This window comes from Euprymna scolopes, chromosome 1 (genome assembly GCF_053919585.1).
Source record: "Euprymna scolopes isolate OS-2025 chromosome 1, ASM5391958v1, whole genome shotgun sequence".
NCBI lineage: Eukaryota > Metazoa > Mollusca > Cephalopoda > Sepiida > Sepiolidae > Euprymna > Euprymna scolopes.
In genome coordinates, this window is record NC_136482.1 from 33,997,267 (window position 1) to 34,014,673 (window position 17,407).

A 17,407-nucleotide genomic window follows, 5' to 3' on the forward strand; every position below is an offset into this window, starting at 1 on the left:
TTATTTAATAATATTTTCGGAAAATAAACCGAAAACGTTAGACTTTAAATTAGATGTGTGAAAAATCTGAAAGTATAAAAACTTTCGCGAAACACCGAGTCGAGACATCTTGAATAGCATTTTCTTCTTCTTCTTCTTCTTCTTCTTCTTCTTCTTCTTCTTCTTATTATTATTATTATTATTATTATTATTATTATTATTATTATTATTATCAGTATCATTATTATCATTATTATCAGTATTATCAGTATTATCATTATTATCATTATTATTATCATTATTATTATTATCATTATTATTGTTATTATTATTATTATTATTATTATTATTATCATTATTATTATTATTATTATTATTATTATTATTATTATTATTATTATTGGCTCACATGGAGCTTTCACACAAGTCAACAAACGATCTGATTGGAAACCTTTGATGTTCTCTGGAGGCTGAGTGAAAACAAGTCTCCCCAGACGTCTAGTTCTCTCCACCTCCTTCGATAGCATTTGTAAATGAATTTGCATCATCGCAACAGCCTCTTATCATTGATTTTTCGTCGGCAGTGGCCATTGCTTTATACTGGAATTTGAGTGGCACTAAGCTTCCCCAAAGTCTCAATTCTCTTTGCGCTTGTCCAACCGCGGTCTGGCTGGCGGTCTCTCCTCGGTCTTTCAGTCCTTCTTGACCCTTCTCAGCTTTTTGGTGTCACTTTTTTATTGGGAGGAGCGGTGGTAAAACTATGGGAGGTGCATGATGGAGGTGTAGAACTTGTAGATATGCAGCTTCGGTGTTCTTCATTCCCTGTAACGCTTATTCGTTATATTTTCTTCTTGTATTATTCTCCGCATTCAAGAGTTTTCCTTAATATTTCAGACGTTTTCATTATCGTTAGACATTATACTTTTGCAGTTATTCCTCTGATTCCAATTTCTGACATTCTTTTTTCGAAGTTTTTCGGAATTGTTCCTAGTGCTCCTACTATTATTGGTACTATTTTGATTTTCTTCATCATCCAAATCCCTTTTAACTCTCTGGCTAACTCTGTGTATTTGCTTCGTTTCTCCTTTTCTTTCATACTCACCCTGTGGTCAGCTGGGACAGCAAAGCCTACGATTTGACAGGATTTTTATTTCTTATTAATTATTACGACATCTGGTCTTCTTGCTTGAATGGGTTTTCCGTCTGTATGTCCATGTCCCATAGGATTTTGTGGTTCTCATTTTCGAGTGCTGTTGCTGGTTTATGCTTGTACCATTTGTCTGTACGCTCAAAATGCAGTCGTTTGCACAATTCCCAGTGCACCGCCCTCACCACTTGGTCATGCCTGTTTTGGTATTCCTTTTGGGCCAGTTTGCTGCATTCACTTACTATATGGTTTATCGTTCCGTCTCTTTGTCCACAGAGTCTGCATTTGTTGTTTTCTTGTGTTTTATCGATTCTTGCTTTGATATGGTTGGTTCTTATCGAGATATCTTGTGCTGCAGTTATTAGAGATTAAGTTTCCCGGTTTATATGTCCTTTTCGCATCCATGTCAATGGTGTTTTCGTTATTATCATCTTTTGTCATTTTTATGAATATTCCGTGGAGTTATTTCTCTTCCCATTTCTCTTTTCTCGTTTGGTCATTTGTCTCTCTATTTTCTGTTTTGTTGATTTTTTTCAGTGTCTCTCGCTGCCATAATTATCCTTTCAGTGTTTTGTATTATGTATTTTTCTAGTTCTTTTTTCGTGTCCTTCACACAGTCTTCTATACATATCAGTCCTCTCCCGCCATCTTTCCTTTTCACGTAGAGCCTGTCAATATCGTCCTTTGGGTGTAGTGCATTATGCATAATCATGAGTTCCCTGGTTTTCTGGTCGAGTTGTCTCAGTTCTTATTTTGTCCACCCTATAAACGGTTCAGAGTATCTTACTAGTGATACTGCCCATGTATTTATACCTTTTATTAGGTTTCTGCTATATAATTTCGTTTCCAGGAGTTTTTTGTTCTCCTGAGGTATTCCTTTCCAATTTTCTCTTTCAATTCTGTTGCTCTGATGGTGTCCGCTTCCAGAATTCTCAAGTATTTATAGTCGTCTTGTTCCCCTAGTGCCCTCATTTCTGTTTGGTTGGGTAGTTCCATGCCTTCTGTCGTTTCCAGTTTTCCCTTTCTTATAACTAGTTGTGCGCACTTTTCCATTCCAAATTCCATTTGGATATCTTGGCTGAAGACCCTGGTAATGTTAATTAGTGTCTCTAGCTCTTTTTCGGTCCTTGCAAAATGTTTCAGATCGTCCATGTACATTAGGTAGTTCATTTTTCCCTCTATATTGGGGAACTTGTATCCGGCTTGGCACTTTCTCAGAATACTGTTCAAGGGCATCATGGCTATGATGAACAGTAGTGGTGATAGTGAGTCTCCTTGGAAGATACCTCTTTGTATGTTAATTTCTATGTGTTGTCCATCAGCTGTCAATTCCACTCTCCATGTTTTCATTGCATTTTCTATTACATTGGTGATCCCGCTTGGTATTTTATACATTTTTAGACATTCTATTATCCATGCTTGGGGGATCATGTCGTACGCTTTTTTTGTAGTCGATCCATGCCATGGCTAAATTCTTTCTCCTCCTTTTTACTTCCTTTAGGATCTTTTGATCTATATATAACAGGTCAGATGTTCCTTTTTTCCTTTTTGGCATCCTTTCTGCTCCTCGGGGATGAGTCCACGGTTATTCAGTGAGTGGTAGATTTGTTTCCTCAGTTGTGCTGTCAGTATCTTCCACATAGTTGGTAAGCACGTGATTGGCCTATAGTTGCTAGGGACGGTTCCTTTCTCCGTATCCTTCTGTAGCAGTGTGGTTCTACCTTTTGTCATCCAATCTGATACGCTTGCTTCCTGTATACACCTTCTAAGGTTTTGGGCTAGCCTTTCGTGTAAGGTTATGAATTTTTTGAATCAGTATGCATGTATCCCGTCGTGCCCTGGTGATCTCCAGTTTGCCATTTTTTCTATGGTTTTCTTAAGGGTTTCCTTGCTGATTTCATTCGCTGTTCCTTTTTCTATTTGTTGTAACTCTTCTTTCATGTCTTTCAGTGATTCGGCATTTCTATTGTGATCTCGTCGCTCTTCCCATATATTACTCCAGCAGAGTTTTGTTTCTGTCGGATTTGGTTGTTCTGTTTTTGTTTTTCCTCCGTTCACATTTTGGTAGAATTGGCTTTCATTAGTTTCAAATGTTTTATTTTGTTTGCATTGTTCAGATTTATATCTATATCGTCTCAATCTCGCTTCTTTTGCTTTTATTTTTTGGTCCATTTCTTCATGTTTCTTGTTTAGCCTCTCCCTCCCAGTTACATTTCCAATATTCCGTTTTCTCCACATTGTTTTCTTCATATTGATCATTTTGGTTTCATTTTTATGTTTGTGAATTTGAGTTTTATAGTCTTACTAGCGAGGGGTACCCGGCGTTGCCCGGGTGTTTGGAGGTGTGTGTGGAAACTCCGGGGTGGGGGGTTAAAAATACAGTAAGTATGAGGATCGAACCCGAACTCTTGAGGCAAAGTTGTAAATTAAATTGTGAAAAAAACAAACAAAAAAAACGTGTGACATGCTAACGGAAACACGTTTGAATTTATTTAATTACTTGGATTTAGCAGGTGCATGTTTTAATGAGGTAATGAGCTCAAGTTTGACTGCGGGATAGTACCTTCATTTACTGCTGAACGCTTCCCCCCCCCAAGATGTTATAGGAAAAAGACTGACCCACATGCGGCGAGCGACAAATGTTGAATATTTATCTTTCCGAAATCAAGCAAATTACATAGACAGGCGAGCTTCGTTGTTAACTGTGAGATATTACGATTTATATGTGATATAAAAAGTTTTAAAAAGTTGTGAAGCGAGCGACCGCTTCTCTGAAAAAAGCCTTTTGTTGACATACAAAAAAAGCGAACACACATACATACATACATACATACATACATACATACATACATTTTCACTTTTATATATATAGATTTCCCATCCAACTTTTGGCAGTCTGCTTGTCCCCGGTTGTTTTTCTGATTCGAGATTCATACTTACCATTTTGGCGCCTGCATAAATCAGGTTGTTTAATTCTGTGATTGTATTTGTTGGGATGTGTGGGAGGAGCTTGTTAACCTTCTCTGTTTCTGTTTTTAATTTCTTCTGCTCTTGGTTCCTTAACGATGGGAGTTTTGTTTTTTCCTCGTTCATCAGCTGTATTATTTTATTTACTTCATTTGCTTCATTCTCTGTTAGTTCTGTTTCATAGTTCTCGGTTTCCACGTTTGTAGACTTCGTTCTGTGTTGGTCCTCGGCCTTTGGTGTTTTTACTTGTGAGGCTTCAACTTGTGGGGTTTCTCTACGTGCGGTTTCGTTGGAGGATGCTTCTTGTTCAGTTTAGAGAGCCAACCTTCTTGAGTATATGTCTTGCTTCGTCCGCAATTCTTTGTTCTGTCGTATGGTATTCACTGGATAGGTCCCATAGTTCTTTCATTCGTTTCCGATAACCTCCATATCTATATTTAGGATGACTTATTATTATTATTATTATTATTATTATTATTATTATTATTATTATTATTATTATTATAATATTATTATAGTTATTATCATTATTATTATATTATTATCATTATTATTATCATTATTATTATTACTATTATTATTATCATTATTATTATCACTATTATTATTATTATTATTATTATTATTATTATTATTATTATTATTATTATTTCTGTTCCCACATTTTCATCTCGCTGTTGCTATTGCCAATGTTATGCTGATAGGCAAATCATAACAGATGACCATATCAACATCTTTTCTGAGGCCTCTAATACTTTCCGCAAGATTCTAACGGTTCCCAACAAGGCAGTCCTCTGAAGCATTCAAACATTGCAATGGATCCCAATTTACTCAACCCACTTATGAAATCCTTTTGTCATACTCATCAATCTGATACTGAAAAAATCAACTAAAACATAGTTTTAGAACTTTAAAACTATACATGTCGGCAGAAAATTAAATTTTCTTGCGTTTGTTAAAAGTTATTTGTTCCATATTGTCCTTGATTCCGATTTCATGGCTGTTCACCGTACTGTATGAATATCAATAGTCCAGTTCGATGTAAAAATTAATAGACATGTTGGATCAATTGTTTCTAAACAAAAGTTTTAAATTTTTTCAGCAAAAGATAGATTTATGGCAGCTATCACTCTGATTCTAAAGTATCCCATTCCTTTTCAAAGTTGTTCAGTATTGTTCCTAGTGCTCCTACTATTCGTAGGATTATTTTGACTTTCTTCATCTTTCATATCACTTTGAACTCTCTAGCCAGTTCCGTGTATTTTCCCCGCTTCTCTGATTTGATTTTCACTGTGGTTTGCTGGGACGATAAAATCTACAAGCTGGCAGGACTTTTCCTTCTTGTTAACTATTATGATATCCGGTCTCTTGCTTGAATGGATTTATATGTTTCTATATCCATGTTCCATAGGATCTTGTGAGTTTCATTTTCCAGTACTGCTTCCGGTTTGTGCTTGTACCATTTGTCTGGATGTTGAAGATGCAATCGTCTGCATACTTGCCAGTGTACTGCCTTCCCCACTTGATAGTATCTATTTTTATATTCTGTTTGGGCTAGTTCGCTGCATTCACTTATTATTTGATTTATTGTTTCGTCTCTTTGTATGCAGAGTCTACATTTGCTGTTTTCTTGTATCTTGTCTATCCTTGCTTTGATGTGGTTGTTTCTAATTGCAATTATCTTGTCCGACTGTTATTGGAGATTCAGTTACCCTATTTGGGTTTCATTTTTGTAGCTATTCCTAAGTGTTTTCATTTGTTCTATTGTCCGTAATCCTAATAAATCATCCGTATAGCTGTTTCGTCCACCATTTTTCTTACCTCGTCTTATTCCTCATTTCTTTTTATTTTCTATTTTCTTTGTTTCTTCCGTGTCTCTTCCCACAGCAATTATTCTTTCTGTGTTCTACATTACGTATTTTTCTAATTCATTTTTGTGTGATTGTCTTCTATCCAAACCAGCCCAATTACTCCGTCTTTCCTTTACACATAGAGTCGGTCTGTATCATCCTTTGGGTGTAGTACGTTGTGCATCGTCATGAGTTTCATGGTCTTTTGGTCGAGATTCCTCAGTTCGTCTTTGGTCCAGCTTATAAATGGTCCAGAGTGTCTTACTAGTGAATTATTATTATTATTATTATTATTATTATTATTATTATTATTATTATTATTGTTATTGTTGTCGTCGTCATCATCATCATCATCATCATCATCATCATCATCATCATCATCATCATCATTATTACGCTTATCGCTGCATCCGTTATCATGCTGTGCATCCCTAAAAAAGGGTGTAAATATAAAAAAAAATTGGTGTCGCTGTTGAGGCAATGCTACTAAAAATGATTTGTCTTTCTTGGCCTTTTGACTAAGATCAAAGTGTAGTATCTGTTCTTCATGTGCTACATTTCAATTTCTTCTCTCTCAGTGACAGAGAAATCCTTTACGACTAAAACAATTTTTTCTCCACGTTAAAAAGCAACCCCAGTGTCTAAATTTGTCTCGTGGGGAGGCATCGTGAATAGGTACTATGTTTAATGTAACAAAGTTTTAATATTAAAAAAGTAACTGGAAAAAGTTATTTCTGATTTAATTATAAAATACCCTGGAAATGTCACTTCTGATTAGTCATAAAATACTCTGGAAAATGTCTGTTCTGATCATTTTTTTTGTTTACTTGCCTCCCCAAAAGGGCGGAATTGGACATGAGGTCGGTTATAAATTTAGGGGGAAAGCAGCTTCCCAAAAAGGGCACTCTGATCAATAACAAAAATAAAAATTGTATCAGTAATGAAGGAGTTTCCTCCATTAACCAAGACCAAAAAAGGGGGGATTTATGTCAGTGGCATGCTGAAACTGATACTACACTCAGAAATTCATGTTGAAGCAATGGTTGCCTAATCACTAACCGTGTTAATTTTTTATGTATTACTTTCGAAAAGCTGCTGAAACAGTTTATGATTTAAACATTACTTTATTTCAAGTATATTTTAAGCAGTGGGTTACGGTATATGAAGACAGTCCCAGAAATTACTCAAACCGTTTATGATTTCAACATTACTTTATTCCATGTATATTTTTAACAGTGGAGTGGGGATATTAAATCAGTCCCGAAAATGGGTGACCCGGGATTGCATAAGATAGGTGAAACATATATACTATGAGAATACCAGAATTGATTGATTTATTCGTAATGAAATAATCAGCCTAGGCTATATATCGAAGTTATTATTTAAGTAAGGGAGAGCAACATAGTGGGTAAACGTTATGAAAATTATTGTCGAAATTAGTAACATATCCAAGAATTATGAAAAATGATGAAATGTGAGTTACTTGATTGGTGTGTTTGCAATGATATAATAAGCCCAGACAATATATCAAATATATTATATAAGTAGGAGGGAGAGGCATAATGTGGGTTTTTAATTATAAAAATTATTGTCGAAATTAGTAACATATCCAGGATTATGAACGAAGATTAAATGTGAGTTAATCGATTGTGTGTTTATAATAAAATAATCAGACCAGGAAATATATCAAAGTAATTATGTTAGTAAGAGAGGGCGATAAGGATGGTTTAAATTATGAAAAATAATTGTCGAAATTAGTAACATATCAAAGAATTATGAAAAATGTAATATGTTATTCAATGAATTAGTGTGTTTGCAATGAAATAATCTGACCAGACAATATATCAAAGTTATCATTTTAGTAAGTGGGGCGATGATGTGGGGTAAAATGATTAAAAATGACTGTCGACATGACTAACATATCCAAGAATTATGAAAAATGACAAAATGTGAGTTAATTGATTGGTGTGTTTGAAATGAAATAATCATCCCAGATAATATATCAAAGTTATTATTTTAGTAGTGGGGGGTTGATAATGTGGGTTAAAATATTAAAAATAATTGTCAAAATGAGTAAAATATCCAAGAATTAAGAAAAAATGATGAAGCGTGAGTTAATTGATAGTTGTTGTTTTTATGAAATAATCAACCCAGACAATATATCAAAGTAATTGTTTAGTAAGAGCGGGCAACGAGGGTAGTTTTAATTATACAAAATTATTGTCGAAATTAGTTACATATCTAAGAATTGCGAAAAATGAAGAAATGTGATTTAATTGATTGGTGTGTTCATAATGAAATAATCAGCCTAGACAATATATCCAAGTTATTATATAAGTAAAGGGAAAGGAGATAAGGAGGGCTTAAATCACGAAAAACTATTGTCGAAATTAGTAACATTTCCAAGAATTACAAAAAATGATGAAATATTAGTTAATTGATTGGTGTGCTTGTAAGGAAATAATCAGCATAGGCAATATATCAAATTTATTATTAGTAAAGAGGGGTGGGCGAAAATGTGGGTTAAAATTATGAAAAATGATTGTCGAAATAAGTAACATATCCAAGAATTATTAAAAATGATTAAATGTGATTTCATGCATTAGTGTATTTGTAATGAAATAATAAGCCCAGACAGTATTTCAAAGTTATTATTTTATTAAGGAGGGGGCGATAATGTGGCGATAAATTATGAAAAATGATTGTCGAAATTAGTAACATATCCAAGAATTATTAAAAATGATGAAATGGAGGTTAATTGATTAGTGTTTGTAATGAAATAATCAGCCCAGCAAATGTATCAAAGTTATTATTTTAGCAATGTTGGGCGACACAAAGACGGAGTTGGGCATGAGGTCGGTTAAAAATTGGGGTGGGTGGGGAACCAGTTCCTCAAAAGAGGTACTCTGATCAATAACAAAAATAAAAATTGTATCAGTAATGAAGGATTTCTCCTCCATTAACCAAGACCAAAAAAAGGGTGTATTTAAGTCACCGGAATGCTGCGACTGATACTACACTCAGAAATTAATTCTAAAGCAATGGTTGCCTAATCACTAAGCGTGTTAATGTTTTTATGTATTAATTTCGAAAAACTGCTGAAACAGTTCATGATTTAAACATTACTTTATTTCAAGTATATTTTAAACAGTGAGATGGGCGATATAAAGTCAGTTCGGGAAATTACTTAAACCGTTTACAATTTAAACATTACTTTATTTCATGTATATTTTTACAGTGGGGTAGGGGATATGAAATCAGTCTCGAAAATGGGTGAAACCGTTTACGCATTAAACATTACTTTATTTAATGTATATTTTTAACAGTGGAGTGGGAAATATGTAGTCGATCCCGGAAATGGCTGCAACCATTTACGTTTTGGACATTACTTTATTAAATGTATGTTTTTAACAGTAGGATTGGAGATAAGAAGTTGGTCCCGGGAATGGCTGAAAAATTTTACGATTTAAACATTACTTTATCTCATGTATATTTTTAACAGTGGGGTGCAGGATATGAAGTAGTCCCGGATATGCTGAAACAGTTTACTATTTCGACATTACATTATTTCATGTATATTTTTAGCAGTGGGTTGGGGGATATAAAGTCAGTTCTGGAAATGGCTGAAACAGTTTATGATTAAAACATTACTTTATTTCCTGTATATTTTTTAACAGTGGGGTGGTGGACATGAAGTCACACCCGGGATTGAATGTGATGAGCGCAAATATATACTAGCAGAAAGCGTCGCACAGTATTGAATGAGATAGGTGAAAACATATAGTAGCAGAATACCCAACATCGCCCAGGATCGAATTAGATAGGTGAACGATATATACTAGCAGAATATGCGGCGTCACTCGGGATGGGATAAGATTGGGGGAACATAGATACTATGAGAATACCCAGAATTGATTAATGTGTTTGTAATTAAATAATCATCATTAAATAATCATCAATATATGACAGTTATTATTTAAGTTGGGGGGGAGGCGGCATAGTGGGTTTAAGTTATGAAAATTATCGTCGAAATTAGTAACATATCCAAGAATTATGAAAAATGATGAAATGTGAGTTATTTGATTGGTGTGTTTGTAATGAAATAATAAGCCCAGACAATATATCAAATTTCTTATATTAGTAGGAGAGGGGCATAATGTAGGTTTTTAATTATAAAAAATGATTGCTGAAATTAGTAACATATCCAAGAATTATGAAAAATGATTAAATGTGAGTTATTTGATTGATGTGTTTGTAATGAAATAAGCAGCCCAACAAATATATCAAAGTTATTATTTTAGTAAGGAGGAGGCTACAAGGCGTGTTAAATTTATGCGAAATTATTGTCGAAATTAGTAACATATCCAAGAATTATGAAAAATGATAATACGTGATTTAAAGAATTAGTGTGTTTGCAATGAAATAATCAGACCAGACAATATATCAAAGTTATTATTTAGGTAAGGGTGCGATGATGTGGTTTTAAATTATGAAACATTATTGTCGAAATTAGAAATATATACAAGAATTATGAAAAATTACGAAATGTGATTTCATGCATTAGTGTGTTTGTAATGAAATAATCAGTCTAGAAAATATATCAAAGTTATTATTTTAGTAGTGTGGGGTTATTAATGTGAGCAAAAAATATAAAAAGTGATTGTCGAAATTAGTAACATATCCGAGAATTATGAAAAATTATGAAATGTAAATTAATAAATAGTTGTGCTTTTTATGAAATAATCTGCCCAGACAATATATCAAAGTAAGAGAGGCCGATGAGGATGGTTTACATTATAAAAAATATTGTTGAGATTAGTAAGATATCCAAGAATAACGACAAATAGTGAAATATGAGTTTACTGATCAGTGTGTTTATAATAAATAATCAGCCCAGACAATACATCAATATTAATATTTAAGTAAGGGGAAAGACAACAAGGAGAGCTTAAATCAGTAAAAATTATTGTTGAAATTAGTAACATATCCAAGAATTACGAAAAATGATGAAATGTAAGTTGATTGATTGGTGTGTTTGTAATGAAATAATAAGCCCAGACAATATATCAAAGTTATTATTTTAGTAAGGGGGAAGCTATAAGGTGTGTTTAACTTATTAAAAATGATTGTCGAAATTCGTAACATATCCAAGAATTATAAAAATAATGGAATGTGAGTGAATTGATTGGTGTGTTTGAAATAAAATAATCAGCCTAGACAATAAATCAAAGTTATTATTTAGCAAAGGTGAAGGTGCAAAAATATGAGTCAAAATTATGAAAACTGATTGTCGAAATAAGTAACATATCCAAGAATTAAGAAAAATGATGAAATGTGATTTCATGCATTAGTGTGTTTGTAATGAAATAATAAGCCCAGACAATATATCAAAGTTATTATTTTATTAAGGAGGGGGATATTGTGGGTACAAATTATGTGAAATGATTGTCGAAATTAGTATTATATCCAAGAATTATGAAAAATGGTGAAATGGAAGTTAATTGATTGGTTTGCTTGAAATGAAGCAGTCTAGCAAATATATCAAAGTTATTATTTTAATAAGGTTGGACGATAATGTTGCTTAAAAATATTTTTAAAAATATTGTCGAAATTAGTAACATATCCAAGAATGAAAAATGATGAAATGTGAGTTAATTGATGTCTGTGTTTGTAATGAAATAATCAGCCTATACAATATGATAAAGTTATTATTTTAGTAAGGTGTGCGAAATGGTGAGTTACAAATGATGAAAAATTATTGACATAATTAGTACCATATCCAAGAATTTATTACATATGAAAATGCTGCTGTGGAATTTTCGCAGGTCCTGCTAGTTAATCATCATCATCATCATCATCATCATCATCATCATCATCATCATCATCATCATCATCATCATCATTTCTTCTAAAGCTATGTATTAAAATCAATCCAAATATTTCCGATTGCAATTTACGGAACTAACCGGAAATGGCCTGAAACAGTTTACAGAATCCATGAACTAATATAGAAAGGATAACAACACTAAGCCATACAAATAAAATACCAAGGCAAGTTAGGGTTTAGGGTAAAAAATACCCTCCCTTATCTAAATTCTATCTAGTTCTTTTGATTTACGCCTTACTCTTGTTTTCTCATGCCAGCACCAATTTCAACTCTAAATCTACAATACCATACTTTTATTTATATAGTTTTAAATTTGCGAGTGAAAGAGTGAAAATAAAAGAAAAAGGGGACTGATACAAGTTCGCATTATTTTTACGTTTATTTGTATAACAACTTTAAACTACAAAAGTATTCCATCAATTCAGATTCACTTAAATCTGTTAAGCGATGATTTTAAAAGATTGCTTTAAGATTTTATTATTTATATCTGATGAATGTACGATAAAGCATGACAGCAGCTTATGCTGATTCTCTATTCTTAAATACGATATTTAGGCGCGCCAATTTTAGTTATGAACACATTAAACAAGACAGAGTAAAGCACAAATTCTCCCCGCTGTTTTCTCCGATATAAGTCTTTGTCTATTTGTGTGTGTGTGTGTGTGTGTGTGTGTGTGTGTGTGTGTGTGTGACGCTGTTTAAGTCATCCTACAGGCAACCCACCTAGGCAATTTAGGTACCAAAATGAAGCTTATGACCCAGCGGATGTTTTAGTGGTATTTATATCCATGTTTGGTGTACGGACATGAAAAATAAATGCAAAGAAATGCAAAGTAGTAGTGGTGATAGGAGTTAAATAGGGGGAGTAGCAGCAGAGACAAAATAGTAGTGGTGATAGGAGTTAAACTGGTAGGAGTAGCATCAGCAGCCGTTAGGCAAAGTGGTGGTGAGAGTCATTAAATTGGTGAGAGTAGCAGCAGTCAACGATTAATATTGGTTGAAAAATACAAGATTTTTTTATTAAAAAAAAATGACTTCCATTTTCTCCGTCTGATTAACAAAACAAAAAAGGGACTCTTTCTGATTTGCAACCATAAAAAAACAAAAAAAGAAAGTAAGTAAAATGGTTTCGATTAATATTGGTTGAAAAATACAAGATTTTTGTTGTTCACTTTAAAAAAAAAAATTACTTCCATTTTCTCCGTCTGATTAAAAAACAAAAAAAAAAGGGACTTTCTCTGATTTGATCAGGGTGGTCAGTTTAGACCACCGGTCATTAAATTAAATAAAATAATACTTTTACCCATATATCTCAGATTTTTTCGTTAATATTGGTTGCAAAAAATACAAGAATTTTTTTTTTCTTTTTAAAACTAATTACTTCCATTTTCTCCGTCTGATTACAAAAAAACAAAAAAACAAACAAAACAAAACAAAAAAAAACAATGGACTTTCTCTGATTCGACCAGGGTGGTCAGTTTAGACCACCGGTCATTAAATAAAATAATACTTTTACCCATGTATCTCATATTTTTGTTTCGTTAATATTGGTTGAAAATACAATATTTTTTTGTTAAAGTAATTCAAGGAGACATCTCCTCTGTAGGAGACCGACAAAAAATAAGTAATTGCTAACTTTATTTTCGTAAATATTGGTTGTGCAAATACACTGTACTTACTCGCTTTTCTTTCACAATATGCAGCCATCTTTGTATTATTTAGATTATTCGAAATGCTGTTGTCCCATTCGCTGTTAATCTCACAACGTTTTAACCGTTTCGTTATTCTTCGGGTGCGCCTTGTAAAACTTGGCAACCTTTATGTCGAACTCGGGAATCTATACGGAAGTTAAATTTAAACCATTATTTCATACACAAGTTAGCTTGCTTTCATTTCATCAGTCATGACCGAGTAGAAGTCCGCAAGGATCTGTGGTGCAACGGATAAAAGGGCTAACTGATAATCAGTTCTAAGCGACAGTCTTCTGGAGGTTGAAGGTTCGATCCTCGATACGAGCAATGGCAAAAATACAGTTGCGAATTACTTAAGACTATTACTCGATCATTGTTGACCGTTGAGAGAAAGATATTTTCGTGGATTATATAAAGGTTTCAGTTCGAAATTCCGAAAAGATTCCCGAGTTCAGCAATACACACCCGAAGAAGATCGGAAGATGAGATTAGCATCCCAGATGAGAACAGTAATCTAAATAATACAAATTATCAATCTTCATAAAAAAAAAAAAAAAAAACCGAATCATAACAAACCCTAAGATCAAATAAATACAGTGCCAAAGAAATGAATTGATATTCTGCTGTGACACGTGGGCAAACTTGCAGGTAGGGAAATGACAAAATTATAAAGGGGCAATGTACCTGTTCGCATCAAGCATTTCTAAATATTCAGGTTTATAATTTCCAATTTTTGCACGAAAGATATCGACTCCCATGAAACTACTTAAACGATTCAAACACTGGCTAGCGGCACTCGAGGTGAGACGATTGTCGCTGACCAGAGCATAGAACATACAATCAAAGAAACTTTCCAACTGAAATTTGAAGAGACGCTTTCCAATGCCACTTGCTATGATTGGCAATTTTTTACAAATAGTTTCCAGCAGATAGACATGTTGCGCATAGTGGTGATATGATGCTGCTTTGGCCACAAGAGGAAGGAGCTGAGTAATAGAATCAGTTATTTCCGGTAGAGACGATAGTTCTGCGATCAGATGCACGCAGCCATCTGCTAACTCCCACGGCTCACTAGGTTTACGGAACTTGTGGTAAACATAGTCGCCGACAACTGGTACCATTATCGGAGCTGGCGAACAGCAAGGATATATCTGTGTATCGGTGTGTGAGTTCATATCTTTATCTCTCACCTCTTTAGCAACTTCGCCTGTAGCATCAATCAAATGGGGATACTTTTCAGCGTTGCCAGGTTGATTTTCAATACCCATCAGTCCTTCCTTTATTATCTTAAAGCCAGCCTTCTTTATTTCAACTCCATAGATGTTCATGACGCTATAGAGTACACTAGCCGCGCCTTGGCGAACTGAAGGAATGCTGTCTTCGAGATTGCCTAAAAATAGAGGCAGAAGAGTATTCAATTTTTTCCCGGAAATTACTGGAAAATATACGATGAAGTTTCCACACGCCAGACAAGCTGCATCCCGGACAGGCCAACTATAATCCTGAAAACACGTGAGCAGTGCAGTAAAAAGAGTGGGGACATGGGGCTCGATTATCGATTTTTCAATTTTGCATACAAGTTCTGCAATGCACGCGCAACTAGCCTCCCTTGAAAAATGGTTATCGGCGTTGGTTTGTTCAATGTAATGCCGAACGATATGAACAATGTGTTTTCCAACGATCGTTCTACCATTTCCGTCGGTGATAAGGCGCCAGGAATCTTGCGAATAAAGGCGAACTCTTTCTACAGCATAGTAACGGTTCATACACATGGGCGGAATTAAAACGGGAAAGAAGTTACTTCTAGTCTCGAGCGACGGAAGACATAAAAAGAAATGGCGAACCGCCACGGAAGCTGCTAGTCTCACCTGCATCCAATTATCCGAAAGCCCTTCTCCTATATGAAACGCTAATTGGTCACCGTAAAGCAGAATAGCGTTATCTTCAAGAAAAACGGGATTCTCTCCATCAGCGTTCACTCCACATCTGACAAGAACAGAACATACGTAAAAACCCGTTTCACGGACAAAACGGTTTGTATGTCTAAGTGCTTTAAAGATAAGATCTAACAATGCTTGGTCGATATAGGGGTTGAAACGATAGCTACATGCTTCAATAATATATTGTAGGCATTTTAACAAAGTTTCTAAAGACTTCCACTCATCAGTCTCATGGAATATGTATTCTGTGCTATTCAACCGGGTGTTGGTTATAATATGCTCGGGGGTAGATTCGCTCATTTCATCATGGCGCATGTCATCTTCCGTGTCGACGATAGACGGTTGACGTTCCAAATTGGAAGATATCCCGCCCAGAATTATATCCTTTGAGTATTCATAAATTTGGCATCCGCTCACTTCGCATAGGGCGCCCATAAGTTCCGCCGACGCCATTTGAACTCGAAATTCATCATCTGAAAGAAGCTTCAAGGCCAGGTTTCGTCCGTTCATCACAAACGGATCGGAAGCTCTTGCGCTTTGTAGGATCACTTTGCAACCCATCAGTGCACCATGCTTTGTCTCCCACTTTGCGTCTGCGTTGCTCAACAGACCAGTGATGGTCTCTTCTAGTTTTCGGAGTTCTTCATGTGGCAAATCACCAATATTCTTCTGAAGCTCTAAAATGCCTTTAACGCGCTCTAACTTGGTAGAGCTGCACAGAAGGTTCAAAGTTTGTTCGTCCATTGTTGTCATGACTCTCTAATAAACAAACGCGCCATCTGAATTATCGCCCTTGTATTACTGTACAACAAAGTAAATTAAACACAGACGTGCCACCTAAATTATCGCCCTTGAATCTTGTTTTGTTATATTACTGTTCAACAAAGTTAATTAAAAACGTTTCTTCTGTTTCTGCCTTGGTTGTTTCTTAAGTGTCTCTTGCTGTGATAATTATTCTTTCGATATTCTGCATTATGTATTTTTTCTAATTTTTTCTTGTGTCATTTACAGTCTTTTATACCAACCAGCTCTGTTCCTCCATCTTTTCATTTCTACATAGTATCATCTTTTGGTCAGTATCATCTTTTGGGTGCAGTGCATTTTACATAGTCATGAGTTTTTTGGTCTTTTGATCTTCTGGTCGAGATTCCTCAATTCTTATTCCGTCCAACTTATAAACGGTTCAGAATATCTTACAAGTGAAACTGCCAGTGTGTTTATACCTTTTATTAGGTTTCTACTATCAAGTTTAGTTTCTAGGAGTTTTCTTGTTCATCTCAGGTATTCCTTTCTAATTTTCTCTTTCTTTTCTGCTGCTTTGATTATGTCTGCTACCAGAACTCCCAAATATTTTTAGTTATCATATTCGCCTAGTTCCCTCATCTCCGTTTGATTGAGTAGAACCATACCTTCCGTTGCTTACAGTCCCCGCCCCCGATGATCAGCAGTGCGCACTTTTCCATACCGAATTTCACTCGAATATCCTGGCTGAGGATTTTAGTTGTGTTTATTAGTGTCTCTAGTTTTTTCTTATATTTTGCAAACAGGTCATCCATGTACATTAGGTGGTTCATCCTTTCATCTGTATTAGTGAATTTGTATTCAGCTTGATATTTGTTTGACTATATAGTTAAGGGGTATTATGGTTATGATGAACGGTGGTGGTAGTAGAGAATGAACTAGAAAGATACGTCCTTGTATTGTAGTCTCAGTTATGTACTACCCATCAGCTGTCAGTTCAAGTCTGCATGTTCTCATTGCATTTTCAATCAAATTGATAATCTTGACTGCCATGACTATGTTCTTTTTGCTACTTTTTATTTCATTATTATTATTATTATTATTATTATTATTATTATTATTATTATTATGTTGCTATAGCTGGGAACTTATATCGACCCAAATGTTTCAGATTGCGATTTACGAGACAAATCAGAACTAGCCGA

General features: G+C 34.5%; 1 protein-coding gene and 1 pseudogene across 3 annotated transcripts in view; one reads left to right on the forward strand and one right to left on the reverse strand.

The window, feature by feature from the left end:
* Positions 1 to 17,407, reverse strand: part of LOC145292822 (glycine N-acyltransferase-like protein 3) — a 97,072-nt gene that overhangs the window by 70,550 nt on the left and 9,115 nt on the right. The gene's annotated exons all lie outside the window — the stretch shown is intronic.
* LOC145284861 (U2 spliceosomal RNA) lies at positions 6,441 to 6,580 on the forward strand (annotated as a pseudogene).